Genomic DNA, 17,402 nt, shown 5'->3' with positions numbered 1-17,402 from the left:
GGTCCCCAGGAGGTCATCTCACTAGGTTATAATCAATGGGGTTCCAGCACACTGTGCCGCTACAGCAAGGAAAGTTGTGATCACCTTCCCCAGGTTGCTGCATGTGCGACATGTCGAACTGAGCAACCTGGACTGTGGAGGAGTCAAGCTTGTGACTTAGTTCCTCCTTCAGTCTCTCTTGTTTATCACTAAGTTTAGTATCCTGTAAATCAGATAAAATCTGGGGACGTCTGATAAGGAATGGATTGGGGCAGTGGGTGGGTGGGGGGCAATGCTGAGCTCACGTGATAAGCAGGGATTGGTTGAATGTTTTCATTTGTCTTTAAAGATCTGTCTTCGAATGAGGTTTGCATCATAAGAGCTATTAGTAGGGACGTCCTGTCCATTGCAACTGGCTGTTGACTGTCAAGATAAACTCCAACTGACTATGCCTTCCTCTCCACCCTCTGCTGACCCACACCTTGTGCAGGCTGGGGGCTCGGGTGGACTTCGGTCAGTACACAGATAGACAGCTTATGTAGCAGGAAAAAAACTTTCACCCCACCTCAGATTAATCCACCTGCAGAATCATCTTTGGCTGTGTGTTCCCTCCAATAAATTCTGGTATTCTTGTTTCACTGTTGAATGTCAGTTCAGTGATCCTGATGGACCAGCCCTCCCACTCCCCGACTTTCCTATCAGACTGGTCCTCATCCCTGCAGTTGTCTCTGTCTCTGGGTGGTCTTTCTCTCCTTCTGTTTCTCTAAGCTGCTTTAGAGTCTCTTGGATGCAAATCCAATGCAAACTGGCTTAAGTCTTTTTTGCTCACATAACTGAAAAGTCTAAGGTTGGTCTTCAGGTATAGCTGGATCCAGGCACTCAGACAATGTCATCTGGCATCTGTCTCTCCTTTGTGTTGGCTTTACTCTCTGGTAGCCACTCCATATGTGTTTTAAGCAGCTCCAGGCTTAAACCTACCAACGTGACAAACCCAATGGAAAAAAAGCACTCCTTTTCCAGTTGTTCCACAAAAGATCCAGTGCTGACCTTATGGGATCAACTGTTATCGAGACTTGTGATCCAGGGTTGGAAGGCACAGATGGGCCAGCTCCAGTCATATGCCACCCTGAGATCTTGGGTATGGTCAGGTTTATTCAGCACTTTCTAAACCACATGAACAGAGGTGGGGAAGGGGTGGTTCCCTAGGGAAAATATGGGAGTGCTAGCAGCAGAAGGGAGATGGAAAGTGGGATGCAAATCAGCGTGACACTGACTTGGGGGAGGTCTTCACTTCTCTGGGTGTTAGTTTCCTTTTGTGAAAAACTGGGTATGATGTTGGATCTGATTCTCCGCTCTTGGACTCCTTCATAGCCTGGGTTGTCTTCAGAGCCTTGGGAGGTGATCTGCGTGAAAGCAGCTCCCTGATCGTTCAGTGTCACCACTATCCTCACCACTCCCTTCCCCATTTCTGCTCCTGGTGGAGACTCTGTTGTACAGAGCAGTACAGGGAAGAAAAAAAGAGAAAGGAAAAGATAGGCTGGGAAAGGAAGAGAAGGGAAAAGCAACAGAGACAGGGAGGGAGGGAAGAAGTTCAACAGCAAACCTCTGAGGCTATGCTGATGCTGGGCACCTCAGCCCACCTCCCTGCCCCTCCATGGCCCACATTCCCCAGCCTGGAAGTGGTATGTCATGGCTTAGCTGTGCCAGCACCTTGGCCAGGCTGGGCTCCAAGCCCCCACTGCTTTGTCAGGGTACCATTATCTCCATTCTGCAGCTCTTGTCACCTGGAGGTTCTTTCTTCTCCTCTGGCTCACATACCAAACCTGCACAGGTGCCTGTGTGCTTGCCTCCTAATTGCCATCTTCTCCAGGGCCCTCTCCACCGTGGCATAGTCAGTGCCTTTGCTCCTATGGGAGCCATCCCTGCCTCAAGACCATTTCCCCCTCCTTTTGCCTCCCTCTGACTGCGTTCTCTACTCTTTGTCTAGAGAGAGCCAAGGCCTCTGCTCCAGGGAGCCTCCTTGTCCTCCCCGGGTGGGAGGCCAGAGGTCAGAGGAGGTACAGCCAGGGTACTGGGCATATCTGGTCAACTGATCACCTAGTGAGAACTGAGCACTCACCCAGTGTCTGGTCTACGATGCATCCACAGTCTTCTTCACAGCTTCAAGTTGCCTGCTCCTTTACTAGTTATTCCATACTGAGGACCCTCTTTCCCTGGGTCCCTTGTCTTTGGCTAGGATGTGTGTGCAACCTTCACTTGGGTTTTAGGAGACAGCAAGGGCCCTGAGATTTCCTCCAATGTATAAACCTTGGACAAGTCTCTTCCCCTCTGGGCTTCTCAGTTGCTCCAGAAAGAAGAGGTCGAAACTAGATCAGGGATGTAAATTCTGGCCCGCATGCTACCATGTCTAATTCAGTGCCCATGGCAGACATTGCTAATCAATAACGACACTTTCTTCTCAGGACACACTCCAGGCAGCTGCTATTCATCACTCAGCATTAGCTCATGACTTGAAACTCCTTTGCCACTCCTGGACTGGTTGATCTCTAAGGGCTTTTCCAACACTGACAGTCAAGGATTCTTTTGGCCTGGTTGAATCAATATCACTTCCCTCATTTCCCATTTCTCCCTCCAGCTCATTCTTTTGATCATCCCATCCCTCTCTCTCCCATCTTGCCTCATGCCTAAGTTCCTGCTGCTGAGTCCATGTACACCCTAGATGATGTCTGGGTCTCCAAGGTTCTGTTTACTGTCATTCAACTTCAGGCTCTTTGAAAGTTACATTTTCCAGGCAGTCACACTTACACATGTTGGGCGGTTCAGTGCCATTGGCTCGGGGGAGGGAGGCAATGATAGGGACACCATAGACAGTCAGAGGAGGAGCAGGAATGATGTGACCAGAGAAGTATTAAGAAAGAGATAACAGGGTGGGCAAACGGAGGGGCTAGAGTTAAATGCATGTCTCAAGGCCATACCGGTGGTAGGAGTGGGGAGGGGGAGTTTGCATGGAATGTATCCTGGACCCCCAAGATCACAGTAGGAGGGAGGATCAGGTAGGACCTAAAAGCGAAGGACAAACAGAACATATAAATTAGCAGCTCAGCTGACAAACAGGAGAAGGGAAAGGGGATTCTTTGGTGGGAAGGAGCTATCAAGAATTACAATAATGAGGTGGTATTTTAGTGGGTGCTTTATGAGCATAAAAGCATCCCCTAGTTATTGATCAGAAGAGTTTGACACAGGAAGGTGAGTGCTGGCCAGCAGCCAACTAGAGGGTTAAAGCAAAGCCTGACCCAAGTCGCAGGACATTCCCGTTAGAACTGCTTGGAGCATTTTTGGAATTTCAGGAAACGCTGCCAATTTTACCCAAGGGGCCTGTGTGCTTGTGGGACATGCATAAGGGCCAATCAGCCAGGAGCAGAGTGACTACAAGAAAGCCACTTATCTGTAGGCCTGGGTTCAAATCCCACCTCAGGCACTCACTATGAGACTTTCGCCTCAGTTTTCTCATCCGTAAGATGAGGAGGAGTAGAATGTAACTTATAGGTCGTTGCAAATATTAAATGTCTGTGAAGTGCTCAGCACAGGGTCAGGCTTGTGACTGATAGTAACTGGTAGCTGGTAATGCTAGCATTATTATTACCATGGGTGATGCATCTCAGGGGTTCCATGAGTGACCCCCTAATCTACTCACTGTACATATGCCGGGTGCTGGCCTAAGTGTTTACCTGTGTCACCAACTTTAATGGTGGGATTCTCCCAGGCACAGGCACACCATCGAGTTTCCATGTGACAGATACATTTTGTCTAAACCCAAAAGGCTGCAATTCAAAATGCCTGCTCTCGGGTGGGGATCGTGTGCTGTATAGGAAGAGCTGGACAGCTCCCTCTGGGCCTGAGAGGAGGGGCTGATTCTTTTTAGGATGCAAAAGCCAGATGTGGGGAAGAGCACCAAGGCCAGGCAACAGGCTGGGAAAGGGCCCCGATGCTGAGCAGAGAGGGCAGCTTCTCTAGTCAGTCTTTGTCTCTTTCACTGTTGCGCTGTGGGCGGGCCCTGCTGAGGCTGCCAGCCCCGCCCAGCCTCCCGCTGAAGGAGATGGTAAGGCCAGCGGGGCTTGTGAGGCTGCTGCAGGAGTCTGCCAGGCTGGGGTTAGCGAGGGTCAGTCGGCTGTCGGGATGCCATTTACCAGGGTGACCTGGGGCTAGGGTCAGCTCTGTGAGCAGTCCGTGCCTCAGTTTCCTCACCAATAAGTTAGGGGTGGGGAGTTCCCTTGTGGTCCGGTGGTTAAGAATCCGCACTTCGGGGCTTCCCTGGTGGCGCAGTGGTTGGGAGTCCGCCTGCCGATGCAGGGCACACGGGTTCGTGCCCCGGTCCGGGAGGATCCCGCGTGCCGTGGAGCGGCTGGGCCCGTGGGCCATGGCCGCTGAGCCTGCGCGTCCGGAGCCTGTGCTCCGCGACGGGAGAGGCCACAGCAGTGAGAGGCCCGCGTGCCGCAAAAAAAAAAAAAAAAAAAAAAAGAATCCGCCCTTCTACTGCAGTGGACATGGGTTCCATCCTTGGTCTAAGATCCCACGTGCCACGTGGTGAGGCCGAAAATTTTTTAAAATTAAAAAAAATTAAAGTTGCAAAAAAATAAAAACTAAGTAAATTAGGGAGGATAAAAATGGGCTCCTGAGAGGACTGAGAATGAAGCACGTGTAGTATCTGGCCCAAGTCCGATACACAGTACGTGCTTAAAAAAAGGTTAGCTATCACTCTTCCAATTATTACTAACATTCGTGAGGTCCCCAAACGTACCAGGATTGGGCAGTTACACAAATTCCAGCCAGAAAGTCCATCAGGCCCAGTGCGGGAGTGAATCTTATCAAAGTCCAGCACGACTTGGCCCCAGTCCTTCTGCCACCCTATGGAAGCAGCCTGGGTCAGCCACAGAGGGTCTGGAGTGTCCCTTCCGGCCAGTGAGGAGCCCCCTTTCCCACGGCCGTCTGATCACACAGCTGGGAAAGACAAGGGGATCTTAGATGGTGCCACTCCTGAACCCCTTTGGCCTCTGTCATGGCCAGGGTCCAGGAGGAGGCAGAGGGATGGGGAACAGATGTCTCTGAACAGCGCCGCCCAAAGTGGCCATCCTGCCCATTCCTGGGAAGCAGAGCAGGGGATAGGGCCCGAACCTTCTGGGATTTCCCTGGATTTCAGTCCTGACTCTGGATGTACGGGGCTGGCCATGGGGGAAAGGAGCCCCCCGCCTCGCCCAGCAGTTGCTGAGGAAGTAGGAGAGGACATGACGTTCATGATGACAGACAGGGGAGGCCACAGGGAGACCCAGACCCTCTCTGTTAGGGACCTTAGCTCAAGAGCCCCGCCCAGGAGAGCGTTCTCCCTCTTCCTGTGCCCATCCTCCACTCCTGCCTTTTTTCTCATCAGGAACAGGCTGCGTTCCTGTGTTTACCTGGGAGGGTGGAGGCCGCTCTGTCTAGGTATTTCTCTGGACACGGTCCTTTCTTGTCCCCACCCGGCGGATGCCTGGGCTGGATTGTATATTTCCGGAGTTGCCTACTTGAAACACAGGCTTTTATTTTTAGAAGATTACAAATGCAGGGGGCTGGGAAGAAAGGCCTGGGGGCCCAGAGCTGGGGTGGGGGAGAAACTCAGGGGTCTGAATATGGTGACTGTGGAACGGGAGTGGAGGGAGGCACAAAGGGGAATAAGTGAGACGGTGGGAAAAGCGAGGTGAGGAAGTAGGGGGGATCCCACTCTCCCAGCACCCTGAGCAGGGATCAGAGTCTTTACCCAGTTAGGCTGGGGAGGGCGGGAGGGTGGAGGGGGAAGGGTCAAGGGTCACCTCTCTGGCATGTAGCTGGATCCCCAGGGAGGCTGAGGAGCCTGGGAAAGAGGCTGAGCAAGCTGCTCCCCTCCCCACTCCCCGAGGCCTTGGGGACTGGGAGAGCAGCTTCCTGCACAGACAGCTCCTCAGTCCCCTGGGGCCGGGGACGTCTTAACCCTTCTGGTGCCGGTATCAGGGGAGGCAGAGAGTAGCACAGACGTGTACCCATGCTCTCCTGGGCGTGGCTCAAATGCTGTGCCCCGCACCGGTGTGTGCTTTCCTCATGCTGTCCTTCTTAATACACATCCCCATCCCCGGGTCCCAACCCCAAAGCCCCAGATGGCCTGAAGTGGCAAGAATTCAGCTGATTCCCTCCTCCCAGAGCACAGAGAGGGAAATGGGGACACTTCCCCCCAAGGGATGGTTGGCACAGCATCTGTTCCTTCCCTGGTGGGTGTGAGGGGATGTCAGACAGGACTTAGAGCTCAGAAGGTTAGGAAGTCCCCATCCTGCTAGGAATGGGAGGCCCCGGCCTGAGGGGAAACTCACGGTAGAGACAGGAGCCCTGGTTTGCATGCCCATATCTGTGTGACCTTGGGGAGTTATTTAACTCCCTGGGCTTCAGATGCAGCCTCTGAAAAACAGGATATCAGACCAAAGATGATCTGGTGCCCTAAGGGGCAGACCCTTCTCTTGGCCCTTCATTCCTTGGAGGCCCCTGGCCAATGCGGCCCCATGTCCCCGGACACTGAACCTCAGGGCTTTCCTCTCCACCTGCTCCATGGAGGCAGGAAAACATTCGCTTTCTCCCCCTGCCCCCAATAAGCGTGCCCAGCACAGTGCCTTTCGTAATCCTTCCAGCAAGCTTGTGACCCATAAGTAAATAGATGAACCACCCACCCTTCACTTAGGGATGGGATGTCTTTTTCTCTTTCCATTGTCTCCTCAAGAGCACAAGACTAGGGGCAGAAGGTCCTGGCCTGGGTTCAAGTTCTGACTGTTACACACCAGCTGAGGCTTCAGGCAAGTCACGTTGCCCCTCCAAACCTCAATTTCTTTTCTCTGCAAAGTAGGGATTAGAAATAAAACATCTACCTTATGGGCTTGTCAGGATAAATCCAAAGAGCCTTTGTAAATTCTATAGCAGAAGTATTATATACAGAAAAGCCAAGAAGTATGACTATCAGTTACATTATTATTAATCCTAGACCGGGTTCAGGGATAGTATTGTGTGGTGGTTTTAGCCTGAGGAGTCTTGATAGTCACGTGACGTGGGGCAAGTTTCTTAACCTCTCTGAGCCTTAGTTTTCTCATCTGCAAAATGGGGATTCTAATAGTACCTACAGCAAAGGGTTGCTGTGGGCGTAAAAGAGAGAGTACACATAAATGGTCTGCACAGTGCCTGGCGCATAGCAAACTCCACAAATAGTGACGGTTATTATTTTAACACCCCTCCCCAATAATTCCTCCAGCTGCTTCACCCCCGCCCTCCCACCTGGAGGAGGTGGTGGTCTCACCTCGCCCCCACCTTCCTTCCCTGAGGCAGACATCCCAGCCTCATTTGGATGAAAATGTATCCCGAGGAAGCCGCCTTCCCCGCAGCCCTCAGAGGAGGCAGGGCGGGAGCGAGTGCCGCTGAGGGGAGGTCGGAGGAGGAGGGCACTGTGAAGGGCTGTGTGGCAGTCGGGGGATGGGGATCAGAGGCTGTCCCCGCACCCCAACCAGCCGCCCGGGATTGAGGCCACTCCGCCTGCCAGGCTGGGCCTCATCGATGCTGGGAGCTGCTTATCAGGTTAGCGTGGAGCCGCTGTCTCTGCACATTACTCGACCCATCCGTCGCCGCTCTCCTGCGCGCTCTGCCTGCCCCCAGCTCTGCCTGTGCTAACTAGCTAATTGGATCTTGGCTAACCTGGTTATGGGCCAAGTCAGCCTAGCTCCTCTGCCTCCAGAAGCATGGGTGGGGGCAGGGCAGAGCGGCTGTGCATGTGTGTGAGCATGTTTGTCCTTGTGGAGGAGCCTGTCTCGAGCCCTTGTTCCAATCTTCCCGGGATCCCCTGGGCCCACGGAGACTGGATCTTGGCGCCCGAGTTGAGCCCAGAGTACCCCAATCCGCCGTGAGTGGTTGAGGGCATGAGGGCATACCCCCATTCCAAAACTCAGCTCTGCCACCAGCATCATCTAGTTGACTTCGGGGAGGCAGAGCCTCAGCTTCCTCCTTTGTAAATTGTATTATGGAATAATAAGATGTGTCACCTCGGGTGGCTGTGTAAATGGAAGACGCACTCCAGTGCCGGGCACTTAGTAGGCACTCTGGGAGTGATAACTGTGATCTGTGATCACGTCTTCGTCGTCGTCGTCGTCGTCATCATTAGGCATGCTGGGTTCCTGCCATGTCCCCCATCCTGTGGTTGGGGGTGGGAGGGATCCCAGAGTGGGGGGCAGGAGAGGCTTCCATTCACAGTTCCTTGCAGGTGTTTCCTCTGGGGCAAGACTCCAATCTCTTCAATTGTTCCTTATGCAAATATTATGCTAATGATCACGTCAGCACACTCCAGAGCTCCGGGAAGGTGAAGGGTGGGCTGATTCCCCAGGTTTCAGTTCGGCCTGGTCCATCCCCTTCCTCCCACAAAGAGAAGCAAGTCCTGGTCCCCTGACAACACCAGTCCTCAGGGCAGAGAGAGCAAGAGAGATCCCGGTTGAGAGAGAAACAAAGAAAGGCCCCAGTCTTGGTAGGAGATGGACAGCCTCATCATTGCCATAATCACCGACATCAAAAAGGCCTTTGGAAACGTCAGATTCTTCCCCGCCCTGTGCAGGCTACTCTACAATTACAGAGGCGCAGCCCCTGGCCCTGGGGAGCTGGCGTGGGGGTGGGGAGGAGTCGGGGGAAGGGAGGGGAAGGAGGGGAGAGGGCTAGGGTTTGCTAGAAGGCAAGCGGCCGCTCTCTCATGGTCCTTGAGGGCAGGGGCCTTGCTCAGGCCCCTGCCAGCGTCCCAGCTCCTGGCCGAGGCTGGGCTCACCATCAAGTGAGGAGACCGAGATTAGGAAAGTGATCCTGAGAAGGCCACAGTGGGGCTTGTCCTGCTCTGCTTTCACTTTCTTTTTTTTTTTTTTTTTTTTTTGCGGTACACGGACCTCTCACTGCTGTGGCCTCTCCCGTTGCGGAGCACAGGCTCCGGACGCGCAGGCTCAGCAGCCATGGCTCATGGGCCCAGCCGCTCCGTGGCACGTGGGATCTTCCCGGACCGGGGCACGAACCCGTGTCCCCTGCATTGGCAGGCGGACTCTCAACCACTGCGCCACCAGGGAAGCCCCTGCTTTCACTTTCTGACCACCCGTGTGACTGGTCACCTCTGTCATGTTTTGTGAGCTGTTAAATGGGCATGAGAATCCCTGCTTCTTTATGTTCCTGTGAGGATTCAGTGAGATGCTGTAGGCCTCACCCAAAGATGATCATAACTGGCAAGCAGAGTGAGAGCAAAAGAAAAACAGATGCCCATTCCCGCTCCGTGGCCCACAGTAGGGCGCTCAGACAAAACTGGTACCATTTTGCACCTGGCGACATGACACGGGGTCTCCACTGAACATCTAACCTGCCCTCTGGGTTAATGTTGGACAAGATTTGCCGTTGAACCTTAGCCTTCTGGCACTGTCCTCTGTTAGAACAGAGGTGGGAGGGGAAGTGTACTTGTGTGGGCACAAGTATAGGTGAGGAGTGCTGATGAGGCCCATGTGGAACCAGCCTGTTCCCTGGGGGAACCCCCTGAACATACCGCCTTTGTTTTGCTGAGATGTCAGGCCTCTAGGCAGCTCAACCGACTGTGACCCCTCCACACTCTGTGAGAGGAGCCCCAGCCCTTGGAGCCTACTCCAGGGAGGTAGTAGGTGCTCAATAAATACAAATTGACTGGAATGGGGAGACAGCCACGAGGACACTGCCAAGTAGATAACCAATTGTGCGAGCAGCAGGCCGCTGTAATTAGACCAAGGAGAACAGTCAGTTATGAATATCAGACGCCTGGTGGGGTTAGCAGCCATTGAGGGTGGCTGTAATGATGAGAGAGGCAACTCCTGTGCCCTCAGGGCCTGCCCTCCCTGATGGCCTTCTGAAGAGGGCTGAACAGCACCGAGTGCCCTCACTGCCTCAAGATCCCTCTGCCTTTGTCTGGGTGCCCCACCATTAGGGGCCCTGCTTCTCCCTTTCCCCTCCTCCCTCCTGGAACCCACCCCACCCCCAGCCTTCTATCTGCACCTCCATTATGATGCCTGTTAGGATGGAGCCCAGTTACAGTTCTTTATGCCCAAGCCTTATCGCCTCCGTGGGATTCGAAACTCCCCAGGGCAGGGTTTATCCGGTGGTGTCCACTGCTGCATCCCCAGTGGTGGAAGCCAGCCCCTGGCCTGTAAAGGATGCTTAATAAATTCATGTTGCAATGGAAAATTAGGGTGAGGAGGAGAAGGGGAGTTGGAGAGAAGGGAGAGAAAGACCTCAGAGAAGGAGAAAAAGGGAGAGCGAGAGGAGAGGGGAGAAGGAAGGAAGACAGGGAAGAAGGAAGAGGGGACAGTGAGGCGGCCGTGTTGCTCTCTGATGGGGAACACAGCCTAGTCCTCCTTTGGTGCTTATAGTCTACTTGGAAACATAAGGTGGCCACACAAAGAGCCCTGCCCCTGTCCTTCTGCCCTGTGGCTGGCTCCTGCATCCGTGACCTGGACCTGCTCTCTCTGCCCTGGCAGTCCAGGCTCCCCTTGGCAACCTGGCTCTGAGGAAGTGCTCCTGGGTACCATCCAGGCAGTGGGGGCCGGGCAGGAACCATGCCAAGCTAGGGCGCATGGCCAGGAAAGAGTCAGCAAGGCGGATGCCGCCCCTCTCTTGCTGTCTTGATTAGAGAAATTGAGATGTTAATAATATTCCGAGATGCAAGGTGCTAATTAAAGTTAATTACTGTTTCCTTGTGAAGTAACCTCTCCTCATGTTTACCGGGAGCAAGGCTGCCAGCCGCTCCCCTGGCTCGTGCCAATCACAATGCCCGCTGCTGTGTCCCTACACCCTCACAGGTGCCCTCAGCTGCCCCAGTTCAGCCCAGGCAGGCACTGAGACTTCCCGGGCCCTGCCTCTTGGCGCGGCACCAGACCAGCCCTGTTGAGGTGCATGGGGCACACGGGTGGCGGGAGGGAGTATCCTGTGGGCCTGGCGACAGGACAAGTGGCCTTAGACGTTGGCACCGCTGTCCTCTGCCTCCTCCTGCAGAGTCTTGCCCTGTCTCTTTCCAGTTCCTGGACCTGGAGCAAGTTACTTTACCTCTTAGCATCTCAGTTTTCATACCTGTAAATGGGGCTAATAATTCCTACCTTGTACAGTTGTTGTGAGGATCAAATGAGACACTGCCTGTCAAATGCTCGCCACAGTCACATAGCTGGGATTTAATAAGCTCTCAATTAAGGTTAACTGTGATTGTTGTTGTCTTTGTTAATAATCGTCTCCCTCCCAAATCCCTCTCCTGTGTGGTCTGACTGCAGGCCTGGCAGTGGGTGAGCTGAGTAGGCACTTGTTCTCTACGCATACTGGGGACACCACCCCAGGCACACTGCACACGCCCCCACACCAACACCCTGCCTTGTGGAGGGCCTCCCCATCCTTAGCCCCACCCCCCAACACACACACACATACAGCCTCTTCTCACGGCCCTGTCCCTGGTCTCAGCCTCACCCGGGGAAGTAGAGAGAAGAGGGAGGAAGCTGATAGGGCTCTCTCAGGGGTACAGTTCTGCAAAGCTGCGTGTGTGTGTGTGTGTGTGTGTGTGTGTGTGTCCATGCTTGTGTTCCAGGCTTCATAGGGCTTTGAGGGAGAGGCCACCCTCTTGGGATGCAAGTCAGGTTGCCATGACAACCACTGCAGGTGCACAGCACCTCCAATCTTTTCTGCTTCCCCCTCCACAGCCACTCTGACCAATTCTGGGGGAGACACCATCTCTCTGATGGGAGTCTCCCCAACCGCACCCCAGGCTACCACCCCTGTCCCTTGCCTGCCTTCTCAGGAAGCCCCAGGGCTCAGGAGGGGGCCAGGGACAAGGAAGAGCCCTGGGAAAGGATTCCTCTTTCAAGCCCAGGTTCCTCTAGGGGCTTAGTGCTAATGAGTTGATATTGCCTGTCACCTTTGATTTGGGCAGATGGAGGTTTCTGAAGCTTGGGTAATCAGAGAGTCAGGACCCCCTACTGGCTTTGTGTACCTCCCTCCTGCCCTGGGAAGATCCCTGGCTCCTTCTCTGAGGGTGGCACTGGTCAGCGCAGCCTGGGGCATTTCCTGTTTATGGGCTTAGAAGGGCAAGTGGAGGGGACCTCAGTCTGGGCATCTGGCCCAGATTTGGGGGTGAGGGTGAGTTGGAGGGACACTGATGGTACCAGCAGGCCCTGGGAAACTCCCATGGCTCAGCTATTCCTGGTGGGTTTCTGCATTCCACCCACTCTGGCCCCAAACCCAAATTCCAAGTGTAGACTTGCTCAGGGTAGAGCCTGTCCTTGGCTTTCTATTCCAGGCTTGACCTCCTTCTGCTCAAAGGCACCTGCCTCTAGCCCCTCTGGGGGCCTGGATCCTTTCCCCCAAAGTCCATGCCTCATGGTTCCAGCTCCATCTACCTCCATCTCAGCTCCCTCCTCACATCCCCCTCTTCCCCAGTCTCCCTCTCATCCCCATCCCACCCACGCCCCTCACTTTCCACACCTCCTTCCCCCTCTCCACCACAACCCTTCCCACCTGTATCCCTACTCACCTGTGGCTGCCCTCCCTCTGCCTCCCTTTTCTTGCTCTGGCTGCAGACTCCCCAGGCAGATTTCCTCCCATTCATTCATTCAGGGATGGTAAATAAGTTGAACAAGATTCTTGCCTCCTGCAAGCTTTTATTCTAGGGGGAAGAGACAGAAATTGAACAAGTAAACAAATAAATGAAATAATGATAGACTGGCCAAGGTCAAGGAAAAGGATAAAGGGGAATCTGTGACAGAGATCACAAGGGCACTTTCTAATCCCCCAAATAGATGTGAAGTCAGGAAAAGGACCATGGAGAGCAGCCGACAGGGGCCACCTGGAGGCAGAGATTTGGCAGAGGCCGTCCCCCAGGTCATCTGTAAGCGGTGGACACGGAAGCTACTAGACCCTGCTGCTCTCCGCCCATTCACCCCCTGCTCAGACAGATGCCTTGCTCTTCAGTCAACCATGATGGACAGAGACAGAAAATTGGAGAGACCTCCTTCCCTCCAGCCCTGCCTCTGCCCCCACCCCATCAGCTCTTGCCAACTAGTGGCTCTCCTGATAACACTGAGATGAGGGCCAAGAGTACCAGTCCCGGGGCATCTAAAGTGGGAGACTGAGTACATGGGCAAGAAAAACATGACCATGTCAAAACACAGCCTCAAACCTGAACAAACTACCACAGCTGTTAAGAAATTAAATGTGCAAGTGCTGAGAGAACTTGGGAAGGCTCCTGGCCAGGAAAGGGGTCACTGCAGGCAGTTTTCCGGGGGTGCAGGGGGAATGAGCACGTGGAACAGCTCCAAGCCACGTGGAGTCCAGAGCGCGTTCACAGACACAGCTCGGGGACTTTGCCCTTCCCGGTGCTGCAGCCCCATGAAATATTTAGGCTTCTGGACTCTGCTCATCCCATCTTGTCCTCCTCAGCAAGTGCACTTCCCCTACATGATTTATGGCTGTCCCCTTTCGTCTTCTTCCAGGCCTGCAGAGGAGGGAAAACCCAGTCCCCAGACTGGAGAAGGGTATGTCCCGAACCCCTACCCCCCTGGGCAGGGGCAGGATCCAAGCCTAACCTCCTATTCCATACTCATCCCCCACAACGAGGACACCCACCCATAGAGGGGAGCCTTGAGAGAAAGGTCATGGGGCTGAGTCTAGGAACTGAGAGGTAATTTAGGGGCCGCAATAATGGGGAAGCAGAAGAAGGAGAAGGGAAAGATGCACACGTCCTGGTTCCCAAAGGGCCTGGGAAAGGAAAGGAGCTGGGGACTGAGGATAAAAGCTGCGTTCATCGAGCACTTATAACTTACCGTGCTAAGCAGTTCACATGCATCATCCTCTTAAATCCACACTACAAAGTTAGGATGTATTATTCCCATCTCATAGCTAGAGAAACTGCTGCTCAGAGAGGTTAAGTTACTTGTCCAAGGCAATCGAGACAGTCCAGTTCCAGAGGCCAAGCTCCACATACTCCAGAGATGTGATGACACTTGGTTAGGGGAGGGAGGTGGGAACAGAGGTGGGTGTGTGTCTGTTGGGGGGAAGTCATGCCTGGGCAGTGTCTGCCCCCTTCCCTCTTACTCCCAAAAGATGAGGCAGCTCTCAGTACAATCCGGCCCCCCTGCCTCTCCTCCACTCCAAAGTGGATCAGCCCCAGCCAGCACTCCAAAATCTTCAGCTGTTTATGAGGCAAACATTGTTGGCCAGAGATTGGGAGACCCTGAAGAAGGGGGAAAAGAAAGATGAAGAGACAGAGAAGGAGAGAAGGAGAGAGAGTAAGAGAGAGCTAGAGGAAGAGACAGACACTGAGCACAAAGCAGGTGTGTGTGACGGAACACGAGTGACAGCTGGGCGGGGGTATTAGAGTGACCCACAGCCTGGACAGTTATAGCCCAGCCCATCCACTGGATGGTGACAGAAAGGATGGAAGGTGATAGAAGGAACTCCCACTCCCCACCCCCACTCAGCTCCCTTTCCTCCCGCCCTTACCCCTTCACACCCCAGCTTCTCCTTCCCCTCCCCCACTGTCTTCTCCAGAACAATTCTAATTAGACTAAGTGACTAAGAGCTGGTTTCGGCCTGAACAGCCAATTAGGCCAGGAAGAAGGGAAAGTAGCTCCCCTAAGTCTCGCATCCCTACGCACACACCTCCTCTGCCTTTTACCCAGACCAAGTCTTCTTAGTCCAAAACTCCAGACTCACTCAAGTTCTCCTGGTCCTGCTCCTCCCTCACTGCCCACTGGGCCCCTATGACCTGTGTCCAGACAGCCCTCAGCCCACTGCTTAGTGCCCACCTTGAGGTCCTCCATTCTTGAGGCCCTGAGTCCATTCGAGTCTTCCTGGCAGAGGGTGCAAGGAAAGAGAGGGGGCCTCCTTGGGAGGCTAGCTTTCTGAGTCTCTTTATTTCTGATGCTGCTCCTCTCTCTCTCTTTCCCTTCCTCTGGCACTTATTTCTAACATCCATGGACCAGGCCTTCTGGTTGCCATGGAGACATAATGTGCAGCTGGATGTGAGCGGGTGAGAGGAGCTGTGTGCGCTGTGCAGCACGGGTGGCTGTGTGTGAAACGTATCCACGTGTAAGGAAGCTTTCCTCAAGGTCTCCCTGAAGTGAGATCCCAGCCGAGGGGGAGACTCCAGAGGGCCCCAGTAACCCTCAACCACTGCAGGTCAGATACTAAATCATGTTCAATCCAGGCTCTTAATCAGCAGATTCTGGGCGGGGGCCCAAGCTGCCCCTCCTGTCCAAGGAGAGGATTGGGAACCCCAGGAAAGGAACAGAAGTGGGCAGAGACCTTTCCTGTATAGAACAGCTGGAGGGAAGATTAAGCTGTGCAGATGGGCAGGCTGAGAAGAGGCCAAAAGCACCCCCCTCACAACACACTCCAGGGGATGGGGGTGGGGAGGTTGACCCAGCAAGCCGGAAATTCCCCTCCATTTGTTTACTTCCCCCAGTATTTATCCAGGAGGTGGTGAGAAGTCAAGAGACCTAGATTCCTGCCCTCAGGAAGCCTAGCATCTTAGAGGAATCATGCTAACTTCCTTATTGTCTCCCATCTCGGGGCATTGGCAGCTGCAGTTTTCTGTACCTGGAATACTCTGTCCTGAGCTCTAAATCTTCAGGTTCCCTTAGAGAAGCTGCCTGGGCCACACTGAGTAAGGCAGCCCCCTTCTCTCCCCCACCTCCAGTTATCCTCCTTTGTGTCCCACTGTTTGTTTCCTTCACAGCGCTTTAACACAACCTATAATTACCTCATTTGTTTGTTTATTGTCTGTCTTCTCCACTGGAATGGAAGTTCTAAGAGACAGTAGGGACCATGCCTGTCTAATTCAGTGCTGTAACGCCAACAGCTGGCACAGAGCCTGCCCCACAGTAGGTGTTAAATATGTGTTAAATAAAAGAGTGGACACACGATTTCAGTGAAGCCCCACGATGATCCTCTGTGATGGTAAGCGTTATTAGCTCCATTTTACAGATGAAGAAACCAAGGCACAGTCACCTGCCCAAGCTCATACCAGTAGGAAGTACTACAGATTTCTAATGTAGGTCTCTCTAACTCCAGGTGTGATGGAAGGATGTGGGGACCGAATTTCCTAATATACACTGTACCCTGGTTCCTCTTCCTTGCTGTCTGTGGGTATATGCCTCCACCTCCAACCCAGGCTCTCCAGAGAAACTTCGGCAGAGAAGGCAAGAGGACAGTTAGAATCTGTAAAGAACATAAATCTGACCTTTTCTTTTAGAGGCTTAGAATCCCTCAGTGGCTCCCTTTCCTTCCTTAGGTTGACCAGCAGGCCCTGCTAGCTCTGGCCCCTGCCTTCCTCTTCAACTTCTCCTGCCCTCCTGAACTACCTCACCTTCTCCTTCTGTACCTCCAGGCCCTTACACACACTGCTCCATCAGCCTGTGATGCAGACCCCTTCCTCAGTGGGCTCTTCCCCATCTGCCCTTTAGAACTCAGCTCTGGGACCACCTCTTCCAGGAAGCCTGCTGGACGGTGCTGGAGGAGACACCTCCTTTGGCCCTCTAGCCTGAATTTACGGCTCAGGGCAGGGCTGAACGCGATGTGGTCATTGTTTACCTGTCTGCCTCTCCCATAGAGACCGTGAAATGTTTGTGGTATGAATGAACCAACCAGGGACAGGATTCTAGTACCCTAGTCCCTTGACCCCTGATATCATTGGCAGGGCTTGGCCTCAACAGAAGGAGCTCCTCACCCCTCACTGTCTGGCCGAGTCAGGGGTGGAGGTGACATGGGGCCCTCCTGCTGACTCAGCGCCTCCTGTGATGAGAAGGTGAGGCCTCAAGGTTAGCGGCAGGTCACCCTTGCCACAAGTAGAGGGAGGGCTGGAGATTCTGTAACTGGAGGATCGGTGGGGAGCACGGAGTTGCACACTGAGCCAGGGAGCTGACCTCACCCCTTGTGGATTCAGAGGCTGTCAGAGGGGCTTCTGCCCTTCCTTCAGGTGCCCTCCCCCCCCCCCCCCCACCGCCAGGCTCTCTGGGGCGCGACTGATCCAGGGCTGTTCTGGGCAGTGTCTTCACGCTGCCCGCCCCCGCCGGCCCCCACCTCTTCCGCACAGCAGATCCAACCAACTTGTCTCCAACTGTAGCAAGGGGGCGTGGGGAGGGTCCAGGCCCTAAGAAGCCCGGAGTATGGGAATGGATAAAGGGGCCCCCACGACCCCCGCCGTACCGGCGGTCGATCGGGGTTTACACGGAGGCTCATCCAGGATTAGTCCCTGCTCTCGACTAATCCCAGCAGCTGAACCAACCCCGGGGTCCGGGAGCCAGGCCCACGCTGCGCGAGCGGGGGTACACGGCGCGCGGGCTGAGCGGAAGCGCGCGCGGAGG

This window comes from Orcinus orca, chromosome 3 (genome assembly GCF_937001465.1).
Source record: "Orcinus orca chromosome 3, mOrcOrc1.1, whole genome shotgun sequence".
NCBI classification, from domain to species: Eukaryota; Metazoa; Chordata; class Mammalia; order Artiodactyla; family Delphinidae; genus Orcinus; species Orcinus orca.
This window is presented reverse-complemented; position numbering follows the sequence as displayed.